The sequence below is a fragment of the Brachyistius frenatus genome, unplaced genomic scaffold (genome assembly GCF_029030835.1).
Source record: "Brachyistius frenatus isolate BFR_SWC_R1_liver_20210118 unplaced genomic scaffold, ASM2903083v1 Contig_169, whole genome shotgun sequence".
Lineage (NCBI taxonomy): Eukaryota > Metazoa > Chordata > Actinopteri > Embiotocidae > Brachyistius > Brachyistius frenatus.
This window is the reverse complement of record NW_027210768.1, coordinates 595,668-613,447: the sequence shown is the minus strand read 5'-3', so window position 1 is coordinate 613,447 and position 17,780 is coordinate 595,668.

Below are 17,780 nucleotides of genomic sequence, written 5' to 3'. Positions count from 1 at the left end.
ACATTTGATTGAGGCCGATATTTGATGCACACATTAAAGTTGAGTGGTCAGCTATCGGTATACGCACAAAGCTCTGCGTTGTGTGCCAGTAAAAACTGTGTTCCCTCAAAGCGTTTTACCGATTGTGGGCAGTCATGTCTCAAAATAGAGACTTTTATTCTGACAATTTGGAGAAGCAGCTTGGCCCACAAATGACTAATCCTCCTTCAGAGTTAAATGCGTTGGAGTCGTCTCCATGCTGTGCACCATTTATACAAATACGCTGAGCAGAAACCACACAGGGACTATCAGGTACATCTTTTGTTTAATACAGTAAGTCCATTCATTCCCCTTCTTGTTATTGTATGTGCCTTAATCCCATTTGCAAAAATTAGATTTTTATCTCCCCGGTGTGTTAAGTCCTCCAGCACGGAGGGAGGGAGAAACGGCCTGTGAAACCTCAAGCGATTGCAGGAGCCATTCATTTCTAAGTTTCTGGCGTGCTCTCTACGAGGATGTGGCAGCTCTCACTGTGACGCATTTACTTAACTGGAGTCCATCAGAACGCAACTGTAAGGCATAATGAGTGCAGAGCTGTGAGGGCTCACGTAGGAGGTGTAATGATTGGTAATGAAAAATAAGATCTCAACGCGACAGCTATATTAAGACAACATAATTATCAGTGGTGAAAAGTAATTTGATTTGAGTACTGTGCAGCCTACATTCAAAATATCATCGGCTTATAAAAATTGTTGGGAAGTTACAAATAACTATTTTTTTAATGCATTACAGTTCATGTCATTGCTTCTTTAGTGACGGGTTGTGCACAGGATTACAATTCCAATTTATACATATTTTTTTATGAACAAATAACTTATGATATTATGGATTACTATCATTACAAAAAAAATACTTAAAATATGATCCACTTTTACCAGTTGCAACATTAAAATGATGTATGCATTAATGCATCAGTATTATACAGTTTATACAGACAATACAACACTGGGCCTATATAATATTCTGACATTCTGCACAACGAGCAGACTTTTGTATTTTTCCTTGCTACCGTCTATCAGCTGCTGCTGCTGCCTCTGTGCTGACAGAGTCTTATCAGGTGAGGAGACCATCTGACATGTTACTGATGACCACGGACTGAATCATGGCTGACACTTGTTACTGTGAATTACACAAAAGTAAGACTTCTACTGACCGAGCATTTATAATAATATTTGAGTAAATAGGTATACCTGGTCTGGTCTGAGGTTTGTTAATTAACACCTCCCGGTAACTCACGTAAACACATGTAGTATGTTCGTAGCATGCTTAGCTTCACTGTGAGGACTCGTGGATTGGTGCACGACGCACAAAGTCACCGTGACCAAGACTAAACTACAGTATCTGCTGATGTTCAGTAAGTCCCTCCAAACTTTGTGGTTGAACCACAGAGACTGATTTATTTTTTTATTTTATTTTTATTTAATATGTCCAAGCATGTTAAATTCAGAATGTGTGATGTGATGTGTGGGTGTGGAGGCTTTGGAGTTGTTTGAACTGGGCTGAGTAATGAAAATATTGTAACTAGTAATGTAACTAATTACCGTTGAGTTTGCTGTGGAGTAATAAGTAAAATAACGTAATAATTGTTCATGATTAATATGTAATGAGAAAAGAATTGCATTACACTATTAAAGTATTTTCAACTACCTTCATTTAACATTAATACATCCACTTTATTAATCTAATATATATCATAATTGCCACTTTTTTTTGCAGCGGTTAGTTTTCTTGCACTAGTTTAAGTACATTTAGCTAACAAGAGCATTCAAGCACAGAGCATTTAGTGGTAACAGACTGTTTTTATGTGTTACTGCAACTCTCACTCAAAGAAGTAAAGAATAATATTTCCTTCACTGCTGCTAAACACTTAAACAATAAAAATTCCTCCTTTTAAAGCTCATCATAATTCAAATCTTTGTTGACTCAGAGCGACTGCTTGTGTTTAAATGCTGACCAGTTAGAGACGTCATCTTAAAGACAGCTGGACTCATAAAGATGGACCCACTTGGAATGTGCCAGTAAAGCTGAGCAGCACAGTCTCTGTGTGAATATGTTTAGATTCAGTGTCATCTGAGTGCATTAGGTAGAATGTAAACACACACAGCAGACATTTACTGAAACCAGTCTGCATACTTACTTGGGAAGCAAACAGGCAGCGAATGAAGCCACATGCAAACCTTGAATCTATTGATTTAAACATGATAAAGCTTTTCTGCTCTCCGAGGGGCTGAACGGGACCGACTGTAGTGCTCGAAGTCATCATCTCCTCGAGGCTCCAGACAGACAGCTCAAGGAATTTTTAAACAAAGTCAGAGAAATCCATCATATCAAAACCGTTTTAGGTTTTATTTGGGACTCTGGTATCGCTCATCTCTTTTGAAACATGACAGTAATTACAGCCATCAAGGTGCTAGTCTGGAGCCATCGGCCAAGAGCGTGGAGGCTGCTTCTCCTCAGCCGGTCCGGCTCGGACTCCTGACATCACCGTAGCGTTTGTTTCAACAGACCCTGAAGTATGTAACGGCGATAATCGCAGACAGGCCAGATTTATTCCGAGTTTAATTCATACATTAAGTTAACAGTTACTGGGAGGATAATCTTATAAACAAGGTTAAGTATTTGCCAGAGGAAAGAATGTGTGGATATTTCTTAGTTTGGGAAACGGTCAAGTAGGGAGTTCTCCTGCTCCGTCTGAAACCATATCAGTGATGCATGTAATAACTTTATAGGGGCACTGAATTTACACATTCAGTTTACTTGACATGAGGACTGTCTATAAAAACAGTTGTTTAACATCTTCTGTGACTTCAGATGGAGATTACTCTTTTAAATTTGAAAAAGATAATCCCAGTGATGTCTTTAGTACCCTCTCAGTTTGGGCTTGTGACTCAACATTTCAACCAATATCCACCTGCATAACAAACTGGTGTTTGGTTTGAAAGTAGTTCTTAGGAGGCAAGAAATATCTAATGAAACACACCATCAAGATGCGTTCTGGGAAATGTAGGATCCAGTGATTTGTGTCTCGATTTGGTTACGTTTAGGGAACCAAGACTGGTTATGGAAGGAACATAGTTTGAAATAAAATACCTCATTTTACATATGTTCCATATTCCACCTAAGATAGTTCATGTAAGTTAAATTTGTTACGTTATCTACGAAACGTACTTACGTTACTTAAAAGAAACCCACTTTAACTTTTACCTTCTCAAGGACTCGAGCACCGGTCGTCTGGGTGAAAGTCCCATCCAATCGCCCTCGTTACCAATCTTTGTACTTCATCACATGACCTTCTTCGACCAGGTCATACATTTCTTGGGGAATTTCCAGGTCCTTTTCACACCTAAACAAGGCAAAATGTGAAGCTGACACAGTATTCTCTTGTAGACAGTCTGGTCTATTACACCCTTTGATGTGGTAGCAGGCTGCAAGATATCTTGGCCTCCTTCTGCTTTGTGGATCTGTTTCATATGAGTACCTGAATGCTAAATCACAGTACTGAGCCTTCATCTGAAAACTTTTCCACATAAAGGCATTATTTGTTTTCAGGATGAAGATTTAATATCTAATAACAAAACCAAACTGATAGTCTGGAGATTCTAATTTCTCAGGAGCAGATCTGCTGGGCACGTTAGCCTTCCCCGTGTCGTACTGTTGAAGACTGAACACTGGACTGCTGGAGGTTAAGTACCTTGCTCAAGGGCACCTTGACGGTTGCACTGCAGGCAGGACGAAGCATTAATCACTCGCTTTCCCTGCCAGATTTTCTGAGTAAATCCAGAGTTTTGGACTGGCAACCATCCAGTTCCATCCATACTGATATACAGTAGTATGGACAAAATTTATGGTTATTTTGCTTTATGGTTGGATTCATGCGGATCAGGTTGCATGAATAAGCTGCCCTGACTGCGAGAACTGTAAACTCACATTTTTTTTATGGACATAGATGCAGAAAAGCAGGGGTTATTAATATTATCAAATTTTTGTCAAATTAGAGTTCTGATCAAATCGTTATCAAGCACCCTCTGCGATTAAAGACATGATCAAATAAATTTAAGAAAGAAAATCTAAAACTTGGAAACTTTTGGTTGGACCTCTTGTTGGGGGCTCTTAAAATCTGGCAAAAATGAAAAATCATCTTTTAACGACCTTTTTTTTTTTTTTTTTTTTTTAGAGACAGGGGGATTAATTTAGGTAATAAATGCTGCCTTGTTGGTAACAGTAGGACAGAAAACACAGCCGAGCAGAACTTGGCAGCGTTCCTCCACAATGTTCCATGAGCAGTGAACTGTGCTCCAGTTTCATGCTTGTTTGACAATGTTGTCACCCTTTTCCCCCTTAAATATGAAACACTAAACACATGCGTAAAAATTATGGCATTTTAACAGCTATTAAATGAAAAGACAAATTATTTTTCTATGTAAAAAGAGCTGACTGATTTGCAGTGCTCGTTACTTAGGTGTTACTCTATTCGGTTTCATGGTATTATGTCTAATGATGTCAACTTTTCCTTGTGTGCTCCACCACACTTTCGCTCAAAGGGAAACGGCACAGCTAAATCAAATATAAACTTTTTATAATGCTTCAATAAAACACAAGCCCAGATAGAAAAAGAGTCACCTCCGGAGAGAGAAATGTGCATAACATCAACAATCTGCCGTGAAATGTGAAATGAAGAAAGTGACCTCTAGTCCCACTGCTTCTGCCCCACTCCCATTCATCAGCTTCCAGTCTCCACTAAAAGCAGGCTTTACAGCCGGTTGGCGCTCGTACTCTAAAATATGTTCTACTAGATGGACACAAGTGTCGATGAGGTGGTATTTCTCAGGCCCCTTGTCTTTCCGTTATCGCAGGATGTGGAGTCGGGAAGAGCGAGAGAGCAGAGTGGGGAGGACTGGAGCCCTAAAGCATGATTTACTTGACCTTGCAGTGCTGGAACTCACGGCCAGAACCTCATTAATTCCCAGGGTCATTCCGTTCGGACATAAATTGGTTAAATATCAGAACGCGTGGATGACTTCCAGACATACACGAAGAATTATGAAATCTCTGGCCTTACCCCAACCTCCCTGACTCTCCTCGTACCCAATCCAAAACCAAAGCATTTTCAAATCGCGGCGCGTAAATCACGCCAGCCGGCTCAGAGGAGTCGCCCAAACCTGATCGAAGGGGAAGAGGACCGTGGAACGTTTTGTGCTTATTAGGCGGCAAATATGACGTTGTTTTATGTGATTATCAACTGTGAATGATTTTTCACTCCCATCCATTCTGGAGACTTGGCCTGTCTTTTGTTTGGAAAAAAAAAAAGAAGCTGGAGCAACTGCAGGGCTGAGAGGGAAGCCCAATAAATTACACTAATGCACACATTTAAAGGGGCTCATATTCCCTCTGGCCTGTTATCAAGACTACTCCACTGAGAATGTAAACTACCTCTTTCTGTCCACCTCCCTAGACCCAATATTTAATGTTATCATCCTTTAAAACAACTCCACTGTTTATGTTATCACAAATAAAGGGCAGATTATTTCAATTTTTTCCCACTATTTCATATTATTTCCAGATTAGTCTGGCAAATAGTTGTCTAACGGTGCTGCCAGGTTCATTAATTCAACAAGATACACCTAGAGTTGTGTAAACACTGTGAAGTCAGGGCTGGTGAATCACACCTTCAGTTTATAGAGGCCGACAGAGGGGGAGGATGCTCCATACGAGCCCACACAAGGAAAGTTGTAGGAAAGGAAAACAAGCGTAATCCTGCTGATAAAAGCGGGATTGTTTCAGCGTTTATTTGGACATGCAGTGCCTGGCTGAGGTTAGACTCTAATGAGACAGCAGCCTGTCCAGAGTGGATTCATCACCGCTGGATCGGGGTTATCACCCTCTGCCGTGCCCCACTACTTTTAATCAGGCTCCTCTCTGGTCACTCCCTATCAGCAGCAGTCCATCTCTGGAGCCGTCAGCATCCATCAGGAGCTGCAGACAGGCCCGCTGGGAGCACGGCTGAGGAGTGCATTAGTAAATTATTGCTTTGTGGTTTAGCTGTACTGTTTCTCATGTCACAGAGCACACGTGATGGTTACACACACACATACACAGGCACAAACATCCACTAACATCCTTGAGACATTTATTTATGGGGGAATTGATAGAGATGAGACATTGTAGTAAAACAAGCGGTCTGATATATGCTGAAGTAGCTCTGTGCTGCCCAACCCTGCAGAGCCGTAAGTCAAGAACACATAAATGCAACACCTGTAGAAGGTAATGCAATCCAGAACAAAAGCCCTGCAATAAATAATAACTCTGAGAAGCTTAAAATGTTAGCTTCCTTAATAAATACCAGTCATATGAGAACTATCGCCTCAGACTTGGGCCTCTTTTGTTGCTCAAAGACAAACCTCAGCAACACATTTGTCTCCTCAAACGCAAACACAAACTTATCTTCTGCCCTCACACCGTCATAATGTATGTCTCTCTGTGTCTGTGTGCACTGTTTGAATAGTTTAACTTATAAGGTGATTTAGTGTTGTTAGTGTTTCTCACTACCATGACATGACCCACTCCCACCTCATCAACGCGCCCCCGCAACCCCAAACAAGCACATTAAAGTCACAACAGCTTTTCGTCTTGTTTCTCAGCGATGAAGCGACACAATTGTGCGGCTCACGGTCTGCATCTTTGTCCGAAAGAATAAACAAAGATACCTTTTTTTCTCTCTTCTATCTCCGGTCAAGTAAAATACACAAATCTCACAGGCTGAGAAAAGGCCTTAAATCACCCATGGTTGATGTTTAGGCCAGTTAAGTCAATAATCTCCATCGTGCCACGGTGATAAGTGATATTGCAGGAAGAGTCTTTACCATTACTTCTCTTTGGGAGTTGGAGTTTGCTTATAGCAAAAACATCAGTCTCACCATGTGTTCTGAATAATTGGTCCTGAGGGAGAAATACCTTTGGATGTAAAAGAACAATGTGGCAAATTGCATTTCATTTTTTTTTCTTTTCTTTTTTGGTCACAGATGACAATGCGCTTGTTACCAAGTGGTTTTGGAGATGTCTGTAAAAGATGTCTGTGTTGCAAGATAAAGGCAGCGGGACCGTGTGAACCTCAATGAGTGATGCTGGTTTGAGAAAATGCTCTTTGACACTTTGGTAGTGGTAAATAGGCCATAAAGGGAAGTCTTTCCCCAAATACACTTCATCTGGCTGCGAGAACAATGTGATGACACCAGATAAAGATGTGTGGGGGAGATATATATATATTTGACTGTCAATTTTCATTTAACTTTAATTTCATGGACACAAAAACCTACAAATAAATTAAATCAGTCTTTATTTTGAACTCTAATATGCTGTAGGTCCTACTGTACTGAATTGATATATTTTTTTTATCGGGAGGACAATGTCTGAGACCAAGGATATTTTGGGGATTTTTTTTCCCAAACCACAACCACGTGTTTTTTCTCATAGTTTTGTTTTCCTAAAGCACCTGACCCTGATACGTCTGACGTGTCACTGGTACGCTTCTCTCTAGTGGACGGGCTTGTGTATGACACGCTTTACCGTGTTACCCGGTTGCCTGATAGGGAGTGCGGTTCAGTAACTCATCTTGTTAATATATACATCGTCCAAAAATACTGAAGTAAACACAGTAAAATACATAATGAGTGTACAACAATAATTTAACAGTTAGCTTAGATATTTGTGTTAGTGAAAGATTAGCCTCAGACTGCTAGTAAGCCTACTGGATAGTATTGTTAGTGGTAAACTGACTGGCTCTGTTCTAAAGTTTTTATCCGATCACTGACTGAATGCAGCCTTTTACCAACTTGCTGTGTTTCAATCGCCCTTTTTTGGGATGTAAAAAAACCCCAAAAGGTTTTCATTGTACTTTGCCAAGATTTTTGCAAATTCGTCAAATTTCAGCATTTCAAAATTCCTGCCTTTTGACAGTTTATCTATTTACACCACAGCTGAAATGTACTTTTCCAAAACACGTCAAAATTAACGTGTCCAAAAACATTCAGCCTGGGCAGTAGATTTTTCATTCATGTCAAACATATGGTTTTAAATTCTCACTGTATGAATCCTGTATAAACATTAAACTCCAGCTGCAGGGACAAGAGACATGGTATCTACTTTCTCACACAAGCTTTGTTAAAAAAAAAAAATAAAAAAAAATAAATAATACATTTTAGTGGCTTTGATGCAGTTTAATACAGTTAAATACATTTTGTGAATTTTTTGGTCGACACAATTAGTCAAATTATAACTTATTTGACTGACAAAATTCCAACAATATTGGTTATTTAAAAAAACAAAACAGTTTGTCTTTGGACATTTTCTTAGTCTTTGCAAAATGGTGGCATAAGACAAGCAGTCTGAAACATGGTGGGCTTTGGGAAACAATTAATCAATTCAAATAAATGGCCGAACAATCTATGATGAAAATAAGTTTTAGTTGCGGTTTCTATACAGTGCAAAGCGATCATAATGACCAGATTAAGTCATTTGCTAGTTAGGCAGGTTGAAAAAATGGACAGTAAAGTCCTTTTTGATAATGGAAAATCCACAATAAACCTGTTTGGCTTCAGATGACTTAAGACCACTCCGGTTCCCCCGGACCCTCCCGTAGGCAGTAATTACAGGCCGCGTAGCATGTGTTTGTTCGTCGTGTGGCCTGCGCTGCCGGCTGCTGTGGAGCCCTGCATCCCATCACGGGCTGTAATGGAAGCCAGATGTCTCCCTGTCTGTTTAAGGCTCATAATCAATAGCCTAACTCAGAGCAGCTCCGACTTTCTCCGCCTCTCTCTCTTCCCTGACAGCTTGTTATGAGAGGATCTGGGAAGGAATGGCGTGTCTGTGCTGCAAACAAGTACAAGTGTGTCAAGAGTGAGATTAACTAATTGGATTCCCCACATGAGTTTTTGCTTGGAGGAGGAGGAGGGTGATGAGGCGGTGGTGGGGTACGAGGGGAAGGGAAGTGATCCCTCCCTGTAGCCTCAACAAGCTACACGACACTGCAGACTTGTTCCTCCAACTCCCAGACATCGACTCTGGGAATCCAAGAGTGATGGAGGGAAGGGGATTCCCATGAAAAAAAGAAAAATCTGTCCAAATTAATAACCTGAAGTGGCACTCAAAGCGACGCAGTGCATCTCCAGTTCCTGTGACTGTTTCCTGCCGTCACACAGGATTGCTTTATATCTCAATCCACGTGCTCGTGCCAGGGGAAACATTATGGAGCTGATGACTTTTTTTTTTCAGCTAGAGGGGAAGTGGAGGGTATGTATACAACACCGGGTTACTGCAGGAAGAAGCAGAGGTGTAGTGATTGGAGTGTGCAGGTCATGACCTCCAACTTGTAATGATCACCTGATGGATGTTGTGAGCCTGAGGTCAACCGTGTGTCAGAGGAGAGCGGGGAAGAGCAGAGGGAAGTAGAGTGGCGGGCAGTTATGCACGGTCAGGATGCCTGAGTCCGCTGCACAGTGACAAACATTTAAAAGAACTTTAACGGCTGACTCGTGAAACTTTCAGGAATGAGACTTTACAGGAGAATCTCCGTTTGTAGTTTAAATTGTTTAAAGCAACGGTCAGAATTAGCGGGTATTCATACAACTGTAGCTGCAGAAAACCAAATGTCACTTAAATAAAATCCAAGCAGAGAGTTCCAAGTCAAACCCACCAACAGCAACACTTGTCTCCTCCATCGGCGTATGCCCCGCCCAATGTGTGCAACTCAACAAGGAAGCAAAGTCTTTTGCCTCGCGATCAAACAGGTTTTATTCACAATCAAAACTTTTTGTGACACAGTAAACAGGCCGGTTTCGTGAGCAAAATTCTCAAGTTTGTGACCAAAACCAAGAAAACCCGAAGAGAGAATTTGCTTGCAATCCAAATAATTTCATTATCGCTTCAAATAATTTTACTCACAAACTTAATTTTTGATTGCAGAGCAAGAAATTTGCTCTCAAAACCAAGACAAAACTACCTTCATACCCTGGATGAAAGTTCTGTGTTTGATCCATTCCAAGTTGAACATTAACACTTTTGTACTTTGTCAAATAACCTTTGACCCTGGTCAAACGTACATGTAGCTTAATGGCTCCGCCAGACTGTTGCTCACAGTTTCAGTTTTTGTTACTGTGATTATAGTTTGGAAACTTGGTTCACATGAACGTTTGCAGAGCCACTCCGCAGGTTGAACCAATCAGGGACCAGTGTCTGTGGTTAAGAACAATGACACTGAATTGAAGCGTATTTTTCTAAATGTAGCAGCAGTGTTGGTAGAGTTCAGGCACATATGGTTAAATGCTGCTCTTATGGTTTCAAATTAACCCGAGGCCTACACCCAGTAGGGTGCATGATGGGAAACAATTGCCAGACCCTTTTCATTTTATTTAATTTTAATCTGAGTACTTTTCATGCTGAGGCGCAGCAAAACGTGATACTGACACCTCTAGAGGACTGATTAGTGTATTACATGCTTTGATGAGATACTAGGCTGCATTGCCATATGGCCACGAGAGAGTGTATGTTTATATGTGTATATAAATGTACACGTATTTTACCAGTGTGTCCATTTATATCCACTCAGGATTTACATCTCTGAGGTTTAAACTGCTGTTTTACTTGTTTATTGAAAAAACACAACATTTTGATTGTGTTTATTCACCCGCAGGAACTTTTATATCATCGAGACGTAATTTGTTTTGATTGGAGTTTAATTGAAGTGACTCTTCCTACGGCTGCACACATATTAACACAAACTGCTATCTAAATGTGCAGTATGAGTGAGCGGAGTAGTTCCCGATGAGGGCCGCCGGGAGAGGAGCGGCATATCTGGGGTTGAGACCTCCGTCGTTCCGTAGTGGGAATAACTCCATCTTTCTCTGATAAAGGCAGCTGGCTCTGGCGACGCTCAGTAAAGTTTTATTGTCAGATATGCACAGATGATTAGGCCAGCTGCGCAGTGTCATATATTCCTAAACAAACCCTGCAGGAACTGAACTCTCACCCCTTGCACATATGGGTTACAGGGCTTGCACTCACACGCTTGTTCATGCACTTAAATATGTGCAAACATTACGCGCACACACACACACACACACACACACACACACACACACACACACACACACACACACACACACACACACACACACACACACACACACACACACACACACACATAGCAGAACAAGAAAGTCACAGTGTGCTGACTGGCTTGCATGAAAGCTTTGACTGTGACCCTTATTAAAGCAAAGTAAATCATCTTCTCTGTTAGTGCATTAGGATTACAGCCTTAGAAGTGACTTTACTGTAACCACACAAATGCAAATAAGAACAGTAATTATGGTCTCTCACCCGCATCTGAGTCTGTCTGCTAAGTCAGTTAAAAGGAAGTAGGACTGAAGGATGTGAAACTGAGCAGCGATTTCTATAAATCACCTGTTCACTCTCACTTGTACGTCTCCTCTCTGGTTGCCGTGGTGACGCGTGTGAGGAGTTTTTCTCGATCCAAATTGTTTTGATCAAAGGAACTGTATAATACTCGGCAGCCCTGAAAGCCCCAGCAGCTCTCCCTCTCTGTTTATTTTGGAACAAGAACAAGACAAACCCAAGTGACGTTTTATTTATTTTCCCACTCTTGCCCTCTCCTCCCTTCAACAAGCAGAGTCGTGAGGAAGAATTCCTCGATAATCCATCAGTATCAGTCCAAAGTGTGTGTTCTCCAGAGTGTTGACACCAAACACGCACGCTCACATGTAGACATAACGGAGTATGACCAAGTGTAGTGCTACGACACTGATGATAAGGGCCGATATCAGATAAAAGGGGCATGAGCAATGAGGCAAGTGACATGCTTGATTGTGATTGGTCCCTGGGGTGGTCTTAATACGGCAGGCTTGTAGCAGACCAGACGGAATAATTGGGATTTAAAAGTGGTTTTCAAAATATTTAAATAATTAAAAAACAGCTCTTAGTTGGTATGCTGCTCCTCATCCTCATTTCTTCATAATTCTTTGAAATGTAATGCTATTTGACCTTGGTTGATTAAAAGGAACATTAGTTCACTGTTTTCTCTCTAAACGATAGCATCTGATTTGATAAAGAGAGGATGTGTAGGTGACTGAATGAAGAGTCAGAAAAGCTTGTTAGTCACTTGACATCAGCATTAGTGGACACAGTTTATCTTGTTCTTCTCTGAGAGTTTTTTTGTTTCTCTATAAAACTACATCTGGAAGCCACGATAAGCACCGAAAAGGGGAAATGAGGAAACCTCAGACTATACTCAGCAGACTTAACATTTATCTTCAGAGAGGCCACGCAGGTGACCTCAGATGCATCGTGTGTCAGCGTCTGCCTGACTTTAACACAGTTGGTTTGTACTGTAATACAGAAAGAAAAGATCTTTCTGTAACCCATACAAAAGTGTTTTTGTTGCCAAAACCTAACCACCGATGGGATATAAGATGCAAACCCCAGTCTCTATAGTCAAAGTCTTTCATGCCCACCATCCACCCCGACGGTGGAACTACGAATAACTACCTCCGACAACCAGGCAACTTGCAGTTTACATTCATATCTATTCAGACTCATTTGAAATATGTAGAGACGATTTTTAATGTGTTCACATGCTCGGCCAGTGAAGCTGACTAACAGCAGGCGATGCTTCATATATAGATGCTGCAAAGAAACTAAAAATCCTCCACACACATCTTCCACCTGACAGGACAGACGCTCTTCACGGTCACCGCAGTTTAAAGTTGGACACCCAACAGTGTCACCAATTCAGCATCTGACCAAATGGTTACAATCTCCCCTTCTGTTCCTAAATTACTGTGCTGAATAATGGCAAGAAAAGTTTTTCTGCGAGCATGATGATGTCATCGTGAAGTTGACCTTTGACCTTCAGGATATAAAACATTATCACTTCATTATTCTATCCTGTTAGACAGTTGTGTAAAATTCTGTCATAATAAGTGTACGAGTTCTTGAGTTTGTAATGTCACAATGACCTTTGACCCTACAAATCTAAGCAATTCATCCTCGAGTCCACGAAAAACTTCGTCCCAAATCTGAAGAAATTCCATCAAGACATTCCTGAGATGTCGCATTCACAAGAATCGGATGAACAACCGGAAAACATTATTCCTCCGGCTGTGATTAACATAAAAATGTACCTCAATCCGTATAACGAGAGACGTCCTCTCTCCTTAGACCCTCCACTCAGATGAAGAACAACTCCCATCAATGTGCAAAATAGAAGCTACCTGGTGAAAGTTTTATCTGAGCTTTTTTTTTTTTATTTTTATTTTTTTATTGTTTACCTATACTATTTATAAATTCTGAAGACTTCCCCTCATATATCATGCGAGTCTTTACATATGTAAACTGTAACTTGACAGTTTGGCAGAAGCATACAACCACGAGCAGTTAATTCTAGTTTTCTTAGCTGAACCGGCCTAAATTGTTTTACGGTGAAATTTGGGTATAAGCCCATTGAAATGTCCCCACTTTGAAATTTGTACATAAACCCTAGAATCTAACCTCTTAATATGATATCCTCATCACAGGGAGATAATAAGTTCATGCTCCTGAAAGCCAGCGCTGAGGTCGAACACGCAAGCAACTCTCTCATTTGCAAACACATAACGTCAACTCTATCTGCTGCTGGACCGAGCACACGGTTAGTCGGAAAGCCGCAGGCGGTTCAGCCCACTTTCAGAGAGCAGAGTGAAAATTTGCTGCTGATGACAGGTCATGTGAAATGAAAGTGCTTTTTACATCCTCTCTTTTGTGTTTTGCATCTCAGCGGGCAGCCGGAGCTCGGCCATAATCCCCCCTCCCAGTGTGCACATCACTCAGTGAATTCAGCCTCTATGGAAATGGGCAGGCGGTCGGACCGCTGCCATTTCACAGCCCTAATTAATACCAAACCTCACAAATTACAGCGTATACCACACAAGGTTGGCTCAAGACAACAGTCTGCAGTCTGCAATAAAACGGTTCCTTCATGGCCACATTAAAAAACAGGGCGGTAGGTCAGAGGACTTTTAGCTTATAACTGATTACTGTTGGCCATCAGCTCCGAGTGTGCAGGCAGTGTTTTATTTGAGAAGGCTGGTGAAAGAGCGCTTTAGTAGTGCTGTCCAGGTGGCGGATTCTCTGAGGGATTCTCCACCGGGAGAGCCATCCAAGGACAAGCAGGAGAACGTCTTAGTGGACGTAGAGGGGATCGGGGTGGTGGGGTTAGGGCTGGGGGGTGGGGTGGGGGCGGGGGGCTTCTGTTCAGGCCGAGAGGGATGAAGTGGCCACCCCACAGTGCCCCGCTGGCTGTGGTCCGCAGCCAGTGCAGCAGTAGGTAACTCTGGAGCCAAGGTGGAGTGAGAAAGGAAGGGAGGAAACTCAGAGAGAAACCATGAAAAATGTGGAGCATGAAAATGTCTCCCTTGGTTTATGGCAGCGCAGCCTGGCTTCCAAGAGAAACACATCTTTAAATTTAACTTGAGATGTCTCTTTTTTTTCTTCTTCCACTCCCAACTGCTGGCAAGGGGCTGGTTTTGAAAGCAAAGCCAAGACGCTTGGAAACTGCGACCATGTTAAAAAAGCACTCAATAATGTGGCTTTTTGGAAATGTGGTGACAGCTTCTGTATGAGGAGCTCAGTTTTCAGCGTTGGTGAACATGTTTGGTACGTGTGCAGCTGCAGAAAAGACCTCAGTATGAAGTATTCAGAAAAACTCTTGATTTACACACTGGAGCTACATTTACTGGAGGTCAATGTGAAGTGTGAGGAAGGGAATCTTTAAACTCCATCATTCAGTAAAATGTTCTGCAGATTATTTTGGTGTTTCACACACAGTACATCAGACATAAACTCTCAGGTCTTGGTACTGTGGTTGGTTGATGTGCATTTGACTATTTCTCCATAGCAACTTCACACACACTCTCGCCTAATACTCTGGCAGGAACGCCCCAACTGTGTTTGGAATAAAAAGCTATAAATAAAAGACTTGATACTGCTGATTCCAGTGAATTGGATTGAAATGACGGGGGCAGCTGGAAACATTTTGGCCTGGTATCAAATTAAAGCTCCGTACCGTGTAATAATATTTTGCTAGTCTCAGAAGGAAGTCATCTCTCATGCCGATGATTCAGAGCTCTTTTAGGAAAAAGAGAGCATCCAGCCGATCTCATAAATCAGCGTTTGATGGAACAAACATACCGCTGAAGGAAACAGAGCATCGACACTCGCTCCAGTTACAATAACTGAATAAAATGCTCCACTGATGATGAACACATTTTTGGAGGTTATAATGTTTGATGCACTTTAGCCAGAAGCGAACACCTCTGAGCGCAGCGGACACTTTGAACATTAATTTCTATCCAAGATTAAAACGTTGCGGGCAAATAAAGTATGAGTGTAATTTTAAAAAGATATTAAAAAACAGTGGTAGAACAAAAGTAAATACATTTACTGAAACACTTATGTACAATTTTGAGGTACTTCACTTGAGTGTTCACTTCAGGTTTAAAAAAAAAAAAAAAAAAAAATTATATACTTTTTACTCTTCAAAACCTATCTGGCAGCTGCAGTTACTTTCAGATTTTCCATACAAATGACCAAACACTGACTAAAGTCATTCTTATTTTTTTACACACTAACAGAATAAATAGTTCCACTTGAGTAAAGCCGCCACAGGGGATTTCTTTCGAGGGTTATTTTGTATACTTCTGTTTGATTATTTAATCAAACATTATACAAGTAGTAATCACTGGGTCAATAATTTATATAATGTGGTATACAGCCATGTTTCCATTTAGCACTGAGGCAATAGTGAGTGAAATTCACTTTGTACCAGCAGCTTATTTTGAGCCAGAGTTAGTCTACTCATGTGTTGTGTTATTCAACCAAACTAAGGCTAACACTGCTTCACAGTGTTCGACACAACAGGCTCAGGTTTACCTTAAAACAAGTGTGTTCATTTTACTAAGCAATGTGCACACAGTATACTGTACTGTACATTCAAAACTACAACAGATATTATAAACAATATAAACTGTGTAAGAACTAGCCAGCCATACTATAGTACTATAGCACATACTATACAGTGTTTTTGTACTGCCAATAGCACATTTGCCACAGTTGAGCTTGTTGTGCTAGCACCGGGTCTAAATAACCCTTTTTTGGTTTGAGCAAACAACCACACAGTACAGAAAAACAAAGGGCCCATTCTGTGTGCATAATAGCGTCATTTACTTTTGACACTTAAAGACATTTTTCTGATAAACTCATACTTCCTTTTTCAACGAATTATTTTTATAATGCTGCATTGCAAGTGGTTGAAAGTCACTGAAACCCGTGTTCTAAGTACAGTTGACTTCATGTTAAGTTGCCTACAGTTTTGAGCTTTTACAACTTTAACTTCCACTCAGACACATTTTAGAGGCAAATACATGTTTTGCACCACTGCGTTTATGGCAGCTTTGATTTGACGTGAAAAACTTGATCATCTTATAGAATATGATGCATTGTTACGTATTAAACTACCCAACGCAATAAAAAGTGGTTCAAATTCTACCGTCACAAAATCTTTTGAAAAGGTCATCCTGATGCATAATATGTGCAGTTTGGATCCTTAAAACATGTGGATACTTTTTCTTTAAGATCTGAGTACTTCTTTCTTCACTGTATAAAAGTACATTCATGATTAAATTTTTGAGATGTTCACATCCTCTTCATCATCATCATGACAATTAGAGACACTTTTGAAATCATCTCCCAAATGAGGAAGAGGCAGAATTATTATTTTTTTTTTTGCTTTTGTCGGCTGTAGTTTCTCAAACACTTGTTGAGTTACGATGCAGCTTTTTTTTTTTTTGAAACCCCCACCCTGTCCTCCTGCAGGCCCACGGGCTCTTAGGCCTCCTCTGATGCATTACAGCAACGGAGAAGAAATCTCCATCAGCCTATCAAGCAACTTCACAGATAATGCCTCAAAGCACTTGAGACGTCAGAGCTTTTAGTCACGTTAATCCCTCAACCCCTGCAGACAGACCCTCCCTCCCCTGCTCTCACAGAGGTAATTTGTTTTACACAGTTACTTTTTCAAAGTGTTAAATATTGGCGAAAATCTGCGAGGTTGGTTTGTTTTATGGGTTGCCCTGTCCTGGGTTGCCAGGAGGGACGTATAGGACAACTTTTAATGGAGGTGGAGAGGGCTGACATTAAATACAGGCCAGATGGACTTTCTCCTATCCTGCTCATAAAAGTTCTTAAGACAGTTCACAAATCAAGGCCTCTCAGTATTATGTTAAGCGTTTGGATTGTTATTGTTTTTGTACATTTGCAAATACTAACGTAATTTATAGCTTTTCGAAGCATAATTCGAGACTCAACCCACCCAGACATTTAATACATGAGCGTTTAACAGTTAATATTAGGTTGATAAAGTGCCCGGGGCTTTTACTGCCTTCCATGGAAACATGGCTATCATAACTCTGACAACTTCTCATCCAGCGTGAATTAAGAGTGAAGATTAAGACGAGTGCCATCTACTTTTTAATCGTCCCGAGCTCAGTTAGTTTATGAGAAGCTGTGCTGGAGTTAAGGGGTAAAATATCTGCAGTGTGCAAAAGAAACAAAAGGCAGCAGGTATACACTGTGCAGCGAGGCAGAAGGGGGGAAATGAAAAGTGAAATTCAAGATGCGAAGCTAAAACGGAAAAACTG